Source organism: Sceloporus occidentalis, unplaced genomic scaffold, assembly GCF_023333645.1.
Source record: "Sceloporus occidentalis isolate IW3139 unplaced genomic scaffold, rSceOcc1.0.p SCAF_9, whole genome shotgun sequence".
In the NCBI taxonomy this organism is placed as follows: domain Eukaryota; kingdom Metazoa; phylum Chordata; class Lepidosauria; order Squamata; family Phrynosomatidae; genus Sceloporus; species Sceloporus occidentalis.
The window spans coordinates 36510302-36527774 of NW_028316989.1; the positions used below are offsets into that span (position 1 = coordinate 36510302).

General features: G+C 40.9%; 1 protein-coding gene across 11 annotated transcripts in view; it reads left to right on the forward strand.

Annotated features, from left to right (window-relative positions):
* The window catches only part of SEMA6D (semaphorin 6D), a 340819-nt gene that overhangs the window by 177008 nt on the left and 146338 nt on the right, over nt 1–17473 (forward strand). For 10 of the 11 annotated variants that reach the window (XM_089538774.1, XM_089538783.1, XM_089538781.1 and 7 more), the window contains one exon: nt 15061–15103. The exons of the other annotated variant lie outside the window; for it this stretch is intronic. The gene's annotated coding sequence lies outside the window, so the exon portion shown is untranslated. The remainder of the gene's footprint in view (nt 1–15060; nt 15104–17473) is intronic. 11 annotated transcript variants of the gene reach the window in all.

Here is a 17473-nt window from a genome sequence, read left to right on the forward strand (position 1 = left end):
GAAAAATATATGCCAAAATTTGACCCTAAAATCCAGGGTTGACTTATACATGGGTCAATATAGTAATATTGCTTAGAAAGGTCCTAAAAAAAGCAGCCCGCCTTGTCAGTGGTTTCCAAAAGAGCTGCCGAGGCAGGTGTGTGTGTGTGTGTGAGAAAGAGGTGATTCCCTTCTCAGTCTGATCTTAAAAACTTCTCTCGTCATCCTTGTTCTCCTCTGAATCTCTCTGACCACCAAACACTTCATTTCCCCTCATTTCCTTCCCTTCTCAATCCGATTTAAAACCTCCTCTTCTAAATTTTACCATTGACTTATCCTCGGGTTATATCAAAATACATAATTTGGACCCTAAACCCTTCCCTCAGTCTATACATGAGGTCAACCTATACATGAGTATATACGCTAATGTTTTCTCCAAGTAGTGTGGCTATTTGTCATCATCAGCTATTGACTGACAATGTAATGCACTGTAATCCAAAACCACTTCACAGATACCAATACTCTTTCTTTCCATCCTAAACTAGTCACCATATCTGCTCTAGCTGCCAAGTTATTTAACAGACCACAAAACATACAGAATAACTGGGTTATTCTGTTAAAAGCAAGTACAAAACGGTGTCTTGTGGTACCTGGAAACTTGTTGTGGGAGAATCTTTCTTAGAAGAGCACCTGCTTCATTGGAAGCATGAAATGTTACTTGTTGGCAAGTTATCTCAGTCTTTAGGCATAGATGTATACATAGAGGGCTGTTGGGGGAAGGATTACAGTGAGCAGCTGAGAGGTATAGTTTTTGTTTCTGTACTTGCATATTTCTGTGCTTGCGTATAAGGAGGTTGTGTGCTGGTATATATTTGAGCTTTGCATAAAACATTCCAAGTATATAGCTCTAGTTGGTATTATAAAGCCCGAATAAAGTAAATGCATAAGGAGAAAGTTCTAGTTTCACCTACCCACCCCACTGTTGCCGTCTACTTGTCTCTCAAGAAAGGAGAGCTCATCTGTGCATAAAGCCTCTCGGTGCCATTGCAAATGTAGAAATATCTAAGCCAGTTTGAACCTGACGCTTACTTTCTGAAAAGCTCAGCACATTGTAGTGGAGAAGAGGAAAGGTGACTCCAGAGGCTAACCATTCTATTTAGGTACACAGCTCATATGTTGTATTCCAGTTGACCTAAGACCATAGGTCTGTTTTTAAAGGTCAGAAACAGAAAAGGAAATCAGTATACGGGGAATACCAGGCAAGATCTGAAATCAGACACCTGTCTCAGATTTTTATTTTTGTGGCAGTGATACGTTGCTGCACAGCTAGATTTGTCAACCTAAAATCTTGTTTAATTTCTTTTGACATGACACATTGTGTTTGCATTAGCTTAGCCAGCTTGCCTGATCATGTGCTTAATTGGCCTCCTAGGCTGGTACTCAGCATTGTCTTTGGAGAGGGTTGTATAGAAGTGCTGCAAATTTGGTTCCTACCTTTCACTTGTAAAGGTCAGAAGATTGTTTCCCAGGGTGACTGCCTTGCTAACATAATGCAACATTGTTGTTTTCAGCTGCTTGGCTCTCTGCTGGAAGATGTGAGAAACAAAGCAAGCTAACACTTCAAATACAACACAACAAACTGGCCTTATCCTTGACTTTAAGTTAACGTGGGATCTGTTAACTTGGGACCACTCTTCTCATATATGTTGAACACCTTCCAATTGGTTTCTGTGGATCTTTCTAGTAGAACAGAGATCTGCAGACATCAGAATTATGGCCACTTCAGATCTGGTTTCTTCTTTTATTTTAACTAGAAGCCTAAGTAAAGATGGATAAATTAGTCTGTTAACAGTCCATGTCAGTTTTGTGTGTGGTTATTCATAGGTCTATTCCAATGGTTTCCAATTTTTTTCAGGCTACCACCCTGTTTCCTTTTGGACAACAACCCTTGCACCCTCCCATGCCTATTTCTTGATATTAGGTATACTGTTCTACTGCAAATTCAAAACAACCAATCTCGATCACTGGTCACCCTGGGAGCAGCAAAGACCAGCATGGTTAGATGTTTCTCAGTTGCTGCTCGACCAGGTGATCACTTACTGCTCTGTCCAAGCAGCTAGCTGAGCAGCAACTGAGAAGCCTCTCACATGTGCTGGCCTTCCAACAAAGATAGGCACAGGAGAGAGACTAGTAGCTACTTGACTGGTTGCACAGTAGCTGCTCCTTTTGTACTCAATCATTCTGGGAGCAGCAACCAAGTAGTTGGCTGACCAGCAAAACAGAAGCCTTTCTCCTGAGGAAGTAGACGTCTTGGTAGCTGCTTAGCCAGATGCTTGGTTGCTGCTCCCAAGGTGATCAGGTGCAAAGGGAGGAACCCTGGTGGCACAGTGGTTAAATGCCTGTCCTGCAGCCACTCACTCACAAACCATAAGTTTGCGAGTTCAATACAAGCGAAAGGGCTCAAGCTCGACTCAGGTTTTCATCCTTCTGAGGAGGTCACTAAAATGAGTACCCAGATTGTTGGGGGCAAATAGCTTACAATTTGTAAACCACTTAGGGAGTGCTTAAGTGCACTGATAAGCAGCATAGAAATGTACTTGCTGTTGCTACTCCCTAGTGAGAAAAGACTCTTGATCCTTCTTTGTTGGGGCAGAGAGGGATCCAGCCAGTTCTCACTTTTCTTCCCAACTCTCAACTCTTTGTTGAGGAGGACAGGAGTGCATCCAGCTTCGCACTTTTCTTCCTGGCAAGGAAAGGCTGTCAATTCTTCACTGGAGCAGAGAGGGGCACAGCCTGCATATGTATGTTTGGGGGTGGGGATTAAAGAGGCTAGAAGCTCTGGACTGAGACTGGCATGGATGGTTTTGTTTGTTTGTTTTGTTTTGTTTTGTTTTGGTCTGCAGTTCTTACCAGCCTCAACTAACCTGGACAATGCTCAGTAGTTAGAGATAGAAAGAATATTCAAAACTATTTGAAAACTGGTCAAAAGTCATGTTTCCTGAATACTGTGAAACCCTGGTATAGAAAATCTTGGACCGAAGAGAATCTTTGGGGTTTGGGATTTATTCTGCACAAAATTCTCATGTTGCTGTTTCTTATACAGAAAAACAAAATGTTTTCTTCTGTGCAAAAGAAAGAAAAACATGGAAATATTGTGCTGAATAAATCCCAAACTGCAGTTAGTCTTTGAAAACTGCATAGACATTCTTACAGTGGGAAGAAAGTGTCTAAAATTATTTGTTACTTCCTTTGAGATTTAAATTAGCAAAGAATTACACTCCTGTCAGGAATGATGGGAGCTGTAGTTCAACAACAGCTGAAGGTCACCACACTGGGGGAAAGCTGAATTAGATGAACCAATGCCCTGAGTTGGTCCAAATATGATTCAGTATTTCAGCCACGTACACCGTACTCTTCATTTGCTTGTACTGTCTCAGCCCTCCCATGAAATCACAAAGCTTGGAGAGTTACCCTTCAAGTGTCCCAAATTGTATTGTGTTCCCACATGCTGTGAAGGACCTGGAACTTGCCCAGGAGCAACAATACAGTGACTGCCAAGCTGTCTGAAAGTTTGTGTTTTTGTCAGCGATAATCTATGCACAGCCCCTGTGGGTTGTTTGCTCCTCTTGTGGGCAAGGAACTGCAAATTAAGCAGAAATACAACAAGCCAAAGCTAGTCAATTAAAATATTCACTTTCAGGGGGCAGTAGATTTGAAGGATTTGGTATGTTGTTTCTGACTTTTCTTCAAAATCTGGTTAATGTTTTAATACCTTAGAGGGGGGGAAAAACTGAATTGAGCCTAAGAGAGGCTAAAGAAATATATCCAGGATGGTATTTCATAAACATGAGTGTATGGATGAGAGGATAATTAAAATTTTGGTTATAAAGTTGTCAGTTATATACATACACTGCCAAACTTTGAAACTGACTTCAGAGAATGCTTGCCTGGGAAAAGTGGGTGTATATATATATACTGTGTGAGCCTGGGAATGCATTCTGCCATAGCAGTAAAGGCTGTGAAGAAAGGTTGTTTGCTCCTTTCAACTAAATAATCTTCAAGCCATTTTATATTAATATACAACAGTAATAAGGTATAAGACAAGATAACTGGTCTGCGTTGGTGTAAAGGCCTCCCCATATTCCTCTTACTTAGCACAGTGCCTAACTGTGTTCTTTTATTTTTATCTTATTTATTTAAATATTTTATCCCACCCTATACCCAAAGATTTCAGGGTGGTGTACAATAAAATCAATTTATACGTTTTAAAACTATTTAAAAGAGTCAGCATGTTTAAGAAGATTAAAAGCAGATTAAACAACTGGGCAAGTTAATAGAAGACAGTTTAAAGGCTGTTTAAACAGAATAAGGCAATTTAAAACCATGAACATGTAAAGATTTAGATGAGATCTACAAGGTTTCAAAAGCTTTAGTAAAAAGTCATGCTTTTACTTGGTGTCAGAATGGCATTAGTGCTGCTGCCAGCTGGGTCTCAAAGATATTCCACAATCTAGGGCTTTTTCACCCTACACAGTTGTAGTGTTATATTCCACTTTAACAGCTGTGGCAACATCCTATGAAATCCTGCGATCTGCAGTTTAGTGAGCCAGCATTTTGTAGTGGTTTGAGTGTTAGGCTATGACCCTAGAAACCAGTTCCTGGTTTGGCCATCAACCTTGAGTAACCTTGGGCAAGTCACACTCTCTCAGCCTCAGAGGATAATGGCAAACCTCTTATGAACAAATCATGCCAACAAAATCCCTTGATAGGTTTGCTGTAAGCTTCCACAACTTGGAAACGATTTGAAGGCACACAACAACAACATTGAGGAATTAGAGCTCTCTGACTGAGATTTCTAAATATCTCCTCTTTATCTGAAAATCCCACAGGATGTTGCCATGCAATTAAAGTGGGATATAGCACTATAATTGTATAATGAAATAGCCCCAAGATTCCATAGCAGAGAAGGCCCTCTCCCACATCCTCCTACAGTGGATTGTGTCCACTGGTGGGACACAGAGGAGGGCCCTTCCAACAGATCTCAATTCTTGGGCAGGTTCATATAGATAGTAAGGTCTCAAGCTGTTCGTGGGTTTAAATGTTACCACCATCTTGAATTCAGGCTGGAAGTGCAATTCTTGTAAAACTGATTTTATGTGATTCATACATGATGTTTTGTGCTAGCTGCAGTTTCCAAATCATCATCAAGGGAAACCTCGTATAGAACACATTGTAGGAGTTTAATCAGGAAGTTAGAAGTGCAGTACTACTGTGGCTAGATTATTCTTGTCTCTATCTTCAGGGTCCTCCATGACAGAAGTGCATTCAGAATTCCCAAGCTATACACTGGTTCCCATAGGAGAAAGCAACTCCACCCAGACCAAATTTCGTACTGAATTCCCAGACATAAGAACCATAATTTCAGAGGGTCTTTGTCTTATGGAGTTCAACTTCAGTTTATTGGCCCTAGTCCAATCTATTACAGCATTCGGGCATTGATCCAGCACTTGTACAGCCTCAACTGACCCTGGCAAAAAGGCAAAGTAGAACTGAGTGTCATCAGCATACTGGTGGCACTCACCCCCCAAACTCCTAATGACTTCATCTGGCAGGTTTGTGTAGATATTACATAACATGGGTGATAGGATGGGAACCTGTGGGACAGCTGGGAAGCTGGGGGGGGGGGAGAGGTAAGAGCCTTCAGTTATATAAGCAGGGCACTCTCTTTAAACATTATTGGAAACAAACAGTTCTGGCTCTTCAAGCATTGGTATTTGGAATCTTTGCTGTTTGCCAACTATTCTAATTTTGCTAGTTGCTGAACACCTTGGTCTTCTAATACCAATTTACTACATGGCTCCTGACCTTGGCCTGTTCTCCCCTTGTGCATACAGCATCTCTGTCCCCCTGGTAACTGACTCAGATTTTCTAGATCTCTGCTCACACATCCCTGTCTCTGACTAGCTGGACTATACAAGTCCACCCACGTCATACACGGCTTTCAGCATACATTGAAAGTTGCACTGGGAAAAGGGCGTGCTTCATAAGGGGTACTGGCACACATGCCCATGGTGCATGTGCACCACCACGTTGCCACATGCACAAGCCCCATTCATTTAAATGGGGCTTGAGCATACACAGAATTCCCATTATGCGGCAGAGTCCAGAACAGATCCCCCATGTAAGGGAAAGGCAGACTGTACATTGAACAGAACTTCATTTAAAGCCAGAACAGGACAAAAGGAATCAAAAGTTGCTGAGAGTTCAAGAAAGATTGGTCAATAGCATTACTACTACCCCCACCATCACCCAGAGTAGGCTGTAAGTTAGAGCAATCAAGGCCATTTTGGCACCATACTTTGGCCTGAAATCAGACTGAAATAAATGTGGGTAATTTGTCTCCTCCAAAAGAGTTGAAGTTGCTCAACCCCCACATGCACAAGGACCTTGCTCAAAAAGGGATGTTAATGAAAACCAACATGGTGTACTGGTTTGAGCATAGGACTTGGACTCTACAGATTGGGTTCAGTTCCTCACTTGGCCATGTAAACCGACGAGGTGACTTTGGGCATGTCACACACTCACAGTCCCCAAAAACCTGTGATACATTTGCCTTAGGGTTACCCTAAGTTGGAAACAACTTTAAGGCACACAACAATGAAGTGATGAGGTCATATACTTTGGTCCACAGAGGCCTCTTTAGGAGAGGTTCTACTACAGCCTCTTTGACTGTGCTTCCTGCTGAAAAAGTGAGGTATTTGGCGCTTTTTGTTTCAACCCATCAGTCCACATCTGCTAAACAGTATTAGCCAAGATGAACAATGATGAGGTGAACTGTTTCAAGTGTCCTCTGCATCATCAGCTTGCAGTATTTGAAACTGATTCCAAGAAAATTGAACAAATGGAGCCCTGGATACATTCTCAAACTCTTTGATAATTGTGAGCAAATGCAAGAAACTTCTTCTTTAAACTTCTAGAAGAAATAGCTACCCCAACAAAGAGGTGTGCTCCCAGATACAGGCAGACCTTGGTAAAAGTTCCTTTTTCAGATTATATATCTCAGAATCCCCCAGCTACCATATCCATTATGTCACTTATAGGCAAAAATGTCCAGGTTCTGAATATCAGTAATTCTAGGAGACTGGCATTCTGTTTCTTCCAGATTCTTTAGATTGACATCTCCTTTCCTAACTCCAAACTCTGCTTTTCTGACCTTGCTTCCTGGCTGACAGGTCAATTGTGACAGTGGCTCCTTGCTTACCTGTTAGTAAGGTCAGCTTTGCAAACAGCATCAAAACTCAAGAATTATTTCTTCCTGCAATGAAATTCCTGCTCATTGCAGAATATGGTAGCATCTTAAAACAAAACACACCATAAAGCCCCTGTCATTTAGTCCTAGGAGCGTGACATTGCACACCTCTTTGTATCTGAGCCCATATTCTGACTACACTCTAGTGAATCTAAATGAAAGATGGAGCTGCTGAACATGTCCTGTCACCTTGCAGCAGTGCCTTGAGAGGGGCCTTGGTGGACCCATGCATGTTATGCTGGAAGATAATTAATTGAATTTCTGAGCCATTATTTTGCTACTGGTCACAGCTATGGGAAAAACATCAGAAATCTTTTTATGGCTGGCACAGTTGCTTCCCCTTTAAGATTTACACTTTCGATAAAAGCTCACGGTGGTGTCATTTTCATCTCCTAAATCAGATTTGTCTTTGGAAAAGAAGAAAAGCTCATGTGCACAACAGGATTCATGAAATCCCCAGATTGGTTGAGAGGGGGGTAAATGGCAGGTTTAAAAGAACTTAGCTCTTGAGCCCTCACCCTGATGGCCACAGACCAGCAATTCTACGGGCGAAAGAGTCTGAGAAGAGACTGCTGTTTTTCCGTTAATAAAAGGTTTAGCCTCAAGCACCAAAACAGACTTTCAGCTTTACATCCTTATCGTTCCCTGAGCAGTGGGAAGTTTAATAACAGAAGTTTCCTGAAACAGAGGAGAAGAATGTCTTTGAACTCTGTGCTGGTCTGTGACTTGCTTCAGTTGCTTCTAACTGTTCCCCAGGGAACCTTGGGGGTTCTTTGGGAGTGTTGGAGCTTCTGAGTGAAGCGATCATCACGAATGGTGGAGTGAACAGCCTTTCTAGAAAAACAGCTAGTACTCCTTCTTCTTTCTGCCTCATTCCAGAGTTGTGCCTGTAGTTCTGAACCATAGTCTGAAGACTCTAATGACTTGAGTGTGGTCTAATTAATTGAAACTGAACCCACACCAGACAAATGCTCACAACCTATAGAGCTAACCTGGAAGTTAAGGTTCAGATGGTGCACCACTCCCCTTGACAATACATTTGATCATCTGTGGGCTCTTCTGTACACAGGTTTAAACTTCAGTGCCCAAATTTAAGCTGTGACTAGGAAAGCTTAACTGAGGCTGGTATGTCAACTCTGCAGATCTTGCCAGGATGCCTTGGTTGCACCATGTAAGGATTCCTGCAGTGTGTTCTGCATAGAGTGGCCCCTGAAGACTACCCAGAAGCTTTCATTAGTCTAGAAGGCAGCAGCCTAGCTATTCTATTCATAGGGCCTGTACAGACAAGCCAAAATAAAGCTACTTTGGGTCACTTTGGAGGTATGCTTTTAAATGATGCAGGTGTCCTAAGAATCCGGAAGCCACACCAAAGCCATGCTCCAGTCATATAAATGCATGGTTTTAGACTGATTTAACTTTGTTACATTAATCAATTGTTTAATATGTTTCACAAAGTTATTTTTACTATTCTACATTTTAGTTGTTTAAAATTATTTCATTGTAAGCTGCCTAGAGACCCTATGATACAAGGAAGTATTTTGCAGATGATCTTAAGGTGAATTGACTTAATGTGAATTCTTAGGATTGCATTGTAAGAGCCTTTCCAAGTACTTAGCACTATCAATGAAATAGTCAATTTCATTCTCAGTAACGCCTGATTGTTACCTTAGCAATGGGATGGGAACATCAACTTGTAGGTTGTGTGGGGAAATTTGTGGCCTTCCACTTTGAAGACTCAAAGAAAGAGAGTCACAGGCTTAAAATTTTATCTAGAGAAGGTATGAAATTTGGGAGTGCCCTGTGGCATATAAAAGGCTCAGCACATAAAATGCTCAGCACATATAACGGATTTTCCTGAGAGATGAGAAGAGAGCTTGCACATTTTATTTCCTTTTTTCCCCTATGAAGGAAAACATGAAAATACAGATGTTTCCAACTAGAAGTCAATCTTCTTTATCTCTTTTAAAAGTTAGGGCAAAAGTTAAAATTGAAACTGTAGGTAGACTACAGTAATGTCTTTAGAAAGTTCTGACAATAAATGTGAGAAGCCATAAATCAGACTGTGTCCTCCCTGTGCACTCTGCCACTGGAAGCCTGATCATCTCATGCACAGTTCTTCTGAGACCTGCCAATATGTCTTTCTGTCCTTTCAATATTGTCATTAAGAGGTAAAAATGGAATATGATGCAGCTCAGAGGAAAGGGTTTCAATTCCTTGAATACATGGAAACCATGGATGTCAGGCTTGCAAAGCCTTTTTCTGATTTATTTATTTTTGTGTGTGCTGGTTTTGAATTCTGTCTCTACTTCTGGGCTAGAAAGATCATTGCTCTCATTGGACAGAAAATTCCTCTTTGTTTGGTGGCACCATTAAGGTTAGTATTTGGGCAAAAATGATAGCTTCCACAATTTCTCATCTCCATTTGTTACATTTTGTGTATTTTTCTTTCCCCTGTTTAGACATTCTCTCTCCTTTCCTTTCCTTTGTTCAGAACCCACTATTATGGATGCCAGCAAAATAAACCATGCAGTTCATTGGGTACTTGATATTCCCTGTTCCAAAGAACCAATATCCTCATGATGCCAAGTTGCCTTGTCTCAGTGGAATCTATAGCTGGACAGGAAGGTTCGTGTAGCACTTTTGAGGCTACTCAAGTCTATGAAAGCTACCAGCTTCTTTCTTACAGTCAGCCTCAATCAGCTTACTGATTTTCCAGACTAACACTGCTATGTTTTTGAGTTGTATCACTGTGGAAAGGTATACGTGTGTGTTTGCTTGTGGCAAATATGCTTACTTTTGAGATAAATGGGTAGTGATGATGACACAGATAGAAAAACAAGGGAGAAGGAATACATCTTTGTAGAATGGAGTACTTTCTAGAATAATGGATATTATTTTGCATATTCTGCCCAAATTCCATAAGGGATGAATCCAGAAATAGCATTCTGTGACTGGCAGAGGGTAACTGACCTGCTGAAACGCATGTCAGTAGAATTATGTTTGATTTGTATGTCCATCCTTCATTCCATTTTCCATCCATCTACCTGTCCTTCTTGTCTTCCTGTCTGCCCCCCCCCCCCTTCTTCTTTCTCAACTTTCTGGATAAATGAAAAAGCCAGATACAATTTCTGCTTACCTTTGCAGGACTCCAACCTCTTTTCTGCATCTTAGGGTATTTTTTCCTCACTCCAGAGCCTCAGATTGCACTTGAGAATATGGTCCTGCTTGGTACCATTGAGACCGAATGTCTTTTGCATCGGGTTGAAAAAGTATGTGGGTTAAGGCATCTCTGTTCAGTGCTTACCACTTCCCCTGGCCTTTATGAAAAGGAATAATAAAGCCTAGGTACCAGCAGCATCATTCCTTGCCTAAGAAAACACTATGAAATGCATAGAGTCACTATAAGTCATAAGGCAATTTAAAGGCACACACACACACTCTCTCTCTCTCGCATGTGCACACACCCCATCAGTATTCTCATCACAGTGCACTCCTTGTCCCTGGATGGCTGCACTCAGCATTTTTATGTAGATGCTGAAAAGCAAGCAGGACAAAATAGAGACCTGCAGAACCCCATTGTATAAAAAGTCAATTGGTCCACTTGAAATTCCATCATCTGCTCAGGGCAATGCCTCAGGCAAAGCAGCACACTCTGGGACAGGCACCAAGATTAAGAACAATTCTAATGCCACAGCCACCATTTGCAACTACCCACATATTAGGTAAAGGTGCTTGCAAAGAAGTATGTATTAGAAGAAATGTACACAAAAGCATTAATAGTTTTTTTCTGTAAATACTCTTTGAAAGTGGCAAACGGATGTAGAAGTTGAATAGAACAAACCCATAATGAGAAAAAGGAGGGGCAGGGAGAGAGAGAAAGAGAGAAAGCAAAATTGACACACACACATATATAGCATGATTCTGATGTTCCAGCACCTTCCTGAATCTTCGTTCACGAAGCAAAGCCATATATATATATATATATATATATATATATTCTTTTTTTTTCCAATTTCATTCACTTTTTTTCCTTTTGTTTTCCTGGAGCAGCCATGGAGCACTGGGAAGGGTACGCAGAGCCCTAAGAGCTCCTTGGAGCACAAATTGGGAACCCCTGATCTAGAGGATCCAGATGCCTGCTTTTCCCTTGACATGCCACCAGAATGGAAGGGAATATACATACATTCTATAGGTGCCTTTGTTATTTTCCCTCTATCCATTCCACCAAATTTCCCCTTAGAGCCCTGCCAGCATAGATCCAGGAACCAGGGTTTGAATTTAGCAGTTCCACCGCTGCTGAATCTCATCCCATCCTCTCCCAATCAATCGCTCATAACATCTCTCCCTCCCCAGTTGTTTTCTGTTTTTGAAAACTTTGTTTCTTAGTCTTTGAATATTGTCATCTATTAATCTGAAAGTTTAATAACAGTATATTTCCCTGTCTCCATTAATGGAGGACATCTGTGGCCTTAGCCTTTTAATTGGGTGATAATTAGTATCTAAATAACATCTTTGACTTGCTGAAAATGAACCCGTTAGCTCATGAGTTCTCTAAAACATGCCCTTGTTTTTTAAAGGCACCAGTGCACATTTGCGAAGGGGATTGATTAGGATGCCTAGGAGCTTATTAGACCAGATATTATACTGAAGAATATATATTGCCCCTTTTTAATATTCTGGAGGCTTTTAGAGAAGTTGTCATTTCAAAAGCATGCACACAAAGAGCAACTGAAAATTTGCTTATTTCAATTATATCTAGGATGTTTAAATGGGTGAAATCCATATGAGATAAAACATGCAAAATAGTGACAATGCAATTGTAGTCAAGAAAAAATAATGATCAAAATAGGGTCAGCAATCAAGAAAAGGCCAATGAAAACAGACATGCCTTCACAGGTTTCCTGAAGACCAGCAAAGAAGGGACCTGATCACTTGATGGAAGTGGATTACAGCCAGTATAGAAAAAGCTTTTGTATGTGAAGGACCACTTTTGAGAAGCAGAATGATGGTCAGGCTGGCTCAGGTGAAGGTAGTAACAGATACTTTAGGGCCGAATTATTTAAGACTTTAAAGCAGAGGTAGGGGCAGATTTGAATATGGGAAGGGTATTGGGCAATGTGAGAGCCAGGGTTCAAATCCCTGCTTGGACATGAAACCCCCCTGGGTGACCATGGGCAAGTCACAGTCTCTCAGCCTCAGAGCATGGCAATAGCAACCCCCCTCTGAAGAAACTTGCCATAAGTCAGAAATGACTTGAAACTAAACAACACGCACGCACGCGCACACAAACACACTGGGCAATGCATTTCAACAATGGATGGAGCAGCGAGGAATAATACAACTTTGGCCAAGTGCATGACTTAATCCAATCCATTATCTCAATTTAATCCATGTAACAGTTTGAAAGTGCACATCTTTAGTTTCTGTAGCCTTGCTTAACAGTTAAACGTTTTTAAACATCCCATATTTTTAAACAGCCTGTTATCTAAAGTCATTGATGTAAGGGATAACTGCAGATGAATAACAGCAGAAGAAGCTGCAAATTAAACCTATGCTCCACTGGTTCTTCTCATCTGCTTTAAAAGTTAAAACCAGCACTTTAGATTAGGCTCAGAAGAACACAGACAGCTCTTGCAGGAGGTATTGTTGTCACATAAGCCTCCTCATAGCCCACACTAATATCTAGGCAGCCATCTTCTGCATCAGCTTAAATTTATAAACCATCTTGAAAAGGCAGCCCTACATATTATAGCAGTATAACTGAGATGTCACCACAGCATGAATAATGGAAGGAATAATTAATAATAATAATTTTTATTTTTCTATTTCCCGCCTCTCCCTGCGGATCGGGACGGGATCCCATCAATATCAACAATACAGTCTACAAAATACATAACAGATTAAAAACATCATCATATAACCACAATACACAATAAAATACAGTACAATACAATATTAGTCAATGCTAGTCGGCCAGCAATGTTACAGCAGAGGAAACAATACATCTGATTCATCTGTTTTTCCAAAGAATCTAAACAGGGTGGGAACCTTCACTATAGCAGGTCGGGTGGGTACGCCCACTGGAAGAGATCCGTCTTTAATGCCTTCTTAAAGGCTTCTAATGATGTGATGAGACGGATCTCTTCCGGCAAGTTGTTTCATAATTTTGGGACCGCGGCTGTAAATGCTTTATGGGAAGTAGTGACCAGTCTGGTTTTTTTGTATTCCAGCAATTTCTTCTCTGAGGTTCTGAGTGTGCGGGGCGGATTGTGTAGGGAGAGGCGTTCCCTTAAGTAACTCGGGCCCGAGCCATGTAGGGCTTTAAAGGTGACAACCAACACTTTGTGTTGCGCCCAGAAGCTAATCGGTAGCCAGTGTAAAGATTTTAGTATTGGTGTAATATGGTCCGATCTTGATGTTCCCGTGATCAATCTGGCTGCAGTGTTTTGGATTAACTGAAGCTTCCGAACTTGGTACAAAGGTAGCCCCGTGTAGAGCGCATTACAGAAATCTAAATGAGAGGTTACCAGTGCATGCACCACTGTTTCAAGGTCTTTCTGAGCCAGGTAGGGGCACAGCTGGCATATCAACCAAAGTTGGTACCAAGCACTCCTGGCCACCGCCTCCACATGCGATGTTAACTGTAGAGACGAGTCCAGGAGCACTCCCAAACTGTGGACTTCATCCTTTAGGGGAAGTGTGACCCCGTCCAGGACAGGTTGACAAATCTTCCCACCCGGCCCAGGGGTTCCTATCACAAGTACCTCCGTTTTCTCTGGATTCACCCTGAGCTTGTTTTCCCTCATCCAGCCCATTACCGACTCAAGACAGGCATTTAGAGGAGAGATGCCATCTTCTTCAGTTAACTAAATAACTGCAAGACAAGTCTTCCTCTTCAGCTAGAATTATTCTGTGTGTATGTGCCTCCAAGCAGGATAAAGTGCCCCCTTCTTTAGATCAGTCTGCCTATCTGTGTCCGTTCGTCCGTCCATCCATCCATCCATCCATCCATCCATCCATCCATCCATCCAAATATCCATCCATCTTTTATTGACATTTACCTGCTTACTTACTTACTAACTAAGGAGCTGGACAGATGTGGGGAAAGGGCCGCCCCTTTATCCCCTGCATTGTTGCATGGCGACTGCACATCGCGGCAATGATGCGCTCAGAAAAAGGAGCTGCAAAACACGGGTTCTCTTTCTGCTGCTGCCAAGGCACCATTAGCACCCTGGAGCGGTGTGGTGATATCCATTGTGCACTGTGCCATTTGGCACAATGCACGTCATCGGCACACGCACTGCCTGAAGGCGCACATGCCAAAATGTCGCTGGGAGCATGGGGACACTCTGCCCTCCTGAGCCCTTAAATCAGCCCCAGGACAGCGCTTTTTGCCCATCTGTATCGGGTCTAACTTATTTAAAGGATTTATGATCTCTAAACCAACCAAGGCACCTGAGGCAATGTACAATAGATCGAAACACTTAATATATTAAATACCAAACAATTTAAAATGAATTAAAACCCATCTTTAAAAATAGTTTTAAAACAACAAACAAGTAAAAACAATTAAAACAGTCAGAGCAGCCATCCTAATTCTAAGAATCAAAGCCCAAGTGAAAGAGCGTAATCTTCACTGCCCACTCAGAAGGGATGGATCCAGCTTGACCTTCCATGGGAGGGAGTTCCAGGGCATTAGAAATAATAGTTTCTCATGAATGGGATTTTGTGATTTGCTAATCCCCCCTTTCTCTTTTTCTTTCTCTCCTCAGCACTTCATAGTTTCAGTATTCTTGATCCAGTTATCTGAACACGGTAAGTACTAAACATCTTTAAAAACATTAAGGTAACCCACCATGGCCAGGATTCTTAGCATTTGTATATTTGTCTGTGTCAAGTTAATGAAAAGATTTCCACAATGGTGATTTGCTAACAGTCAGAGGTATTACAGTCAGAGCGGGATTCAGCCATATGTAGATACCCAGAGATATTCAATTAAAGAGATTTTCAACTGCACCTGACACGGTATCTATGAAGCCACTGAGGTACTCATGAAACTCAGGTAATAATGAATAGGACATCATTTTAGCAAAGTGTTCTCTATAGCAAGATTGTATGCACCCTTTTCAGCCTAAGGGACAAATTCAGTTTTAGAGAAGTTCTTGAGGGGCCTATTGCATTGGTGGATGGGGCCAAAAGCAAAAGCAGGTAGTAGACTAAAAATGCAAGCATCTTTTATCTGAAAGCTCTTATTGCCAGTTAGTAAGCCTTAGAGGAAGTATGTCTACTTTTGTGAAGTCGAAGGCTTTCATGGCCGGCATCCATAGGATTTTTTTGTGGGCTTTGTGGGTTTTCCAGGCTGTGTGGCCATGTTCCAGAAGAATTTCTTTCTGACGTTTCACCAGCATCTGTCGCTGGCATCTTCAGACAAGATGTCTACTTTTTCAAATGGGTTCAGGGGAAGCTGTACTGAGAATCCACCAAATGATGTTTAGAGGTAAAGTCACTTGGAGAACTCCAGAAAATCAGACTGGAATCCTCAAAGGAAACTTGCTCATGCCTGGTGCCTGAATTAATTTAGTCAGAGATGTCAAAGACTACTATTTTGACCTTTTCAGCTAATAAAGAATATATAATTTGAATCTAACATCAAATTATATTATTACCATATTTTACCATATCACCGTATACATTCTCTCTCTCTCTCTCATCATATTGTTTTGCCACTGCAACATAGTAAATATATTTCAGTGTGTCATAGACAGTACTCCTGTTGCAGTCATCACTGGAGTTATAATTGTTATTAAAGAAAGTAACCATATATACAAAAGAGAAAGCTATCAAATGTAACCAGCAGCCAGCATCCAGACAAAGATGGGGATAAAGTGGGAAGACAAATTCATTTGGTTCACATTTCTGTATTATTTATTTATATCTTTAAAATTTACTCACTTATTTTATTTATGCCCCACTTTTCTCCTGAACGGGATTCAAAGCAGCTTTACAGCGTAAATTAAAACAGAGGAGTTTAAAAAGTATGAAAACTACCCAAAAAGCAATTCCAGCTCAACATTAGGAGGAACGTCCTGACAGTAAGAGCTGTTTGATAGTGGAACACACTCCCTCGGTGGGTGGTGGTCTTCTTCCTTGGAGGTCTTTAAACAGAGGCAGGAAGGTAATCTGTCAGGGGTGTGTTGATTGTGTATTCCTGCATGGCAGGGGATTGCACTGAGTGGCACTTGGAGTCTCTTCCATCTCTATGAATCTATGATTCCAGCTACAGAAGTTAAATAGCAATAAATAGTACCTATTTGATTAAAACACTATTTTCAAAACATTAAAATTTTATATTATTACTAGCTGTACCCAGCCATGCGTTGTCCATGTGAGAAGCAATCCATGTCTAGATCTAAACCGCACAATTCTAAAGACTGTTCCTGAGCTTTGTTGATGGCGATTGCAAACGCCAATTGAATATTCAGTATAGCGTGTGTTGCTGTTACGTCCAACAGATGGCACTGTTTTTAAAAAGCATATTTTACCTGTCACAGGTGTGACATCTATGTAATAGTAGGTATATGTATATAAAAACATGGGTGTATTCGAATGGAACGTTGTGTCAAAATTTCAAAGCAATCGGTGAAGATCTTTTGAACAAATGAACATTTACATTCTTATTTATATAGATTAAGATAGATTATTCCATTTATAGACATATTTCTGTCAAAAATGGACCTCAATGACATGTAGCTTTCCCAGCAGCTGCTCCCAGATGGAATTGCTTCTTGTGGGAAGTTTGGTTGACCCCTCTCTCCTTTCCTTTCACCGAGGGCCAAGACCTTCCTATTCCAGCAGGCCATCAGTTGAAAAAACTATGTAATTGAAAGGGTTTGTGGTGGGATCGTGTTTTTTTAAATCTTCCTTATAATGATCTGTGTTTTTATATGTTTTTAATTTCCTACTTTAAATTGAACTGTTATTAATTCTTTTTAACCTTTATATAAATCATGTTTTAACTGTATTGTGTTTTTAAATGCTGTAGACTACCTTGAATCCTGGGTAGGGAGCAAGTCAGGATATAAATCAAATGAAATTAATTTAATATCAATTTATCAGTTTTTATATCCTGAACATACGGTTCAACTGCATTTATATTATATTATATTATATTATATTATATTATAT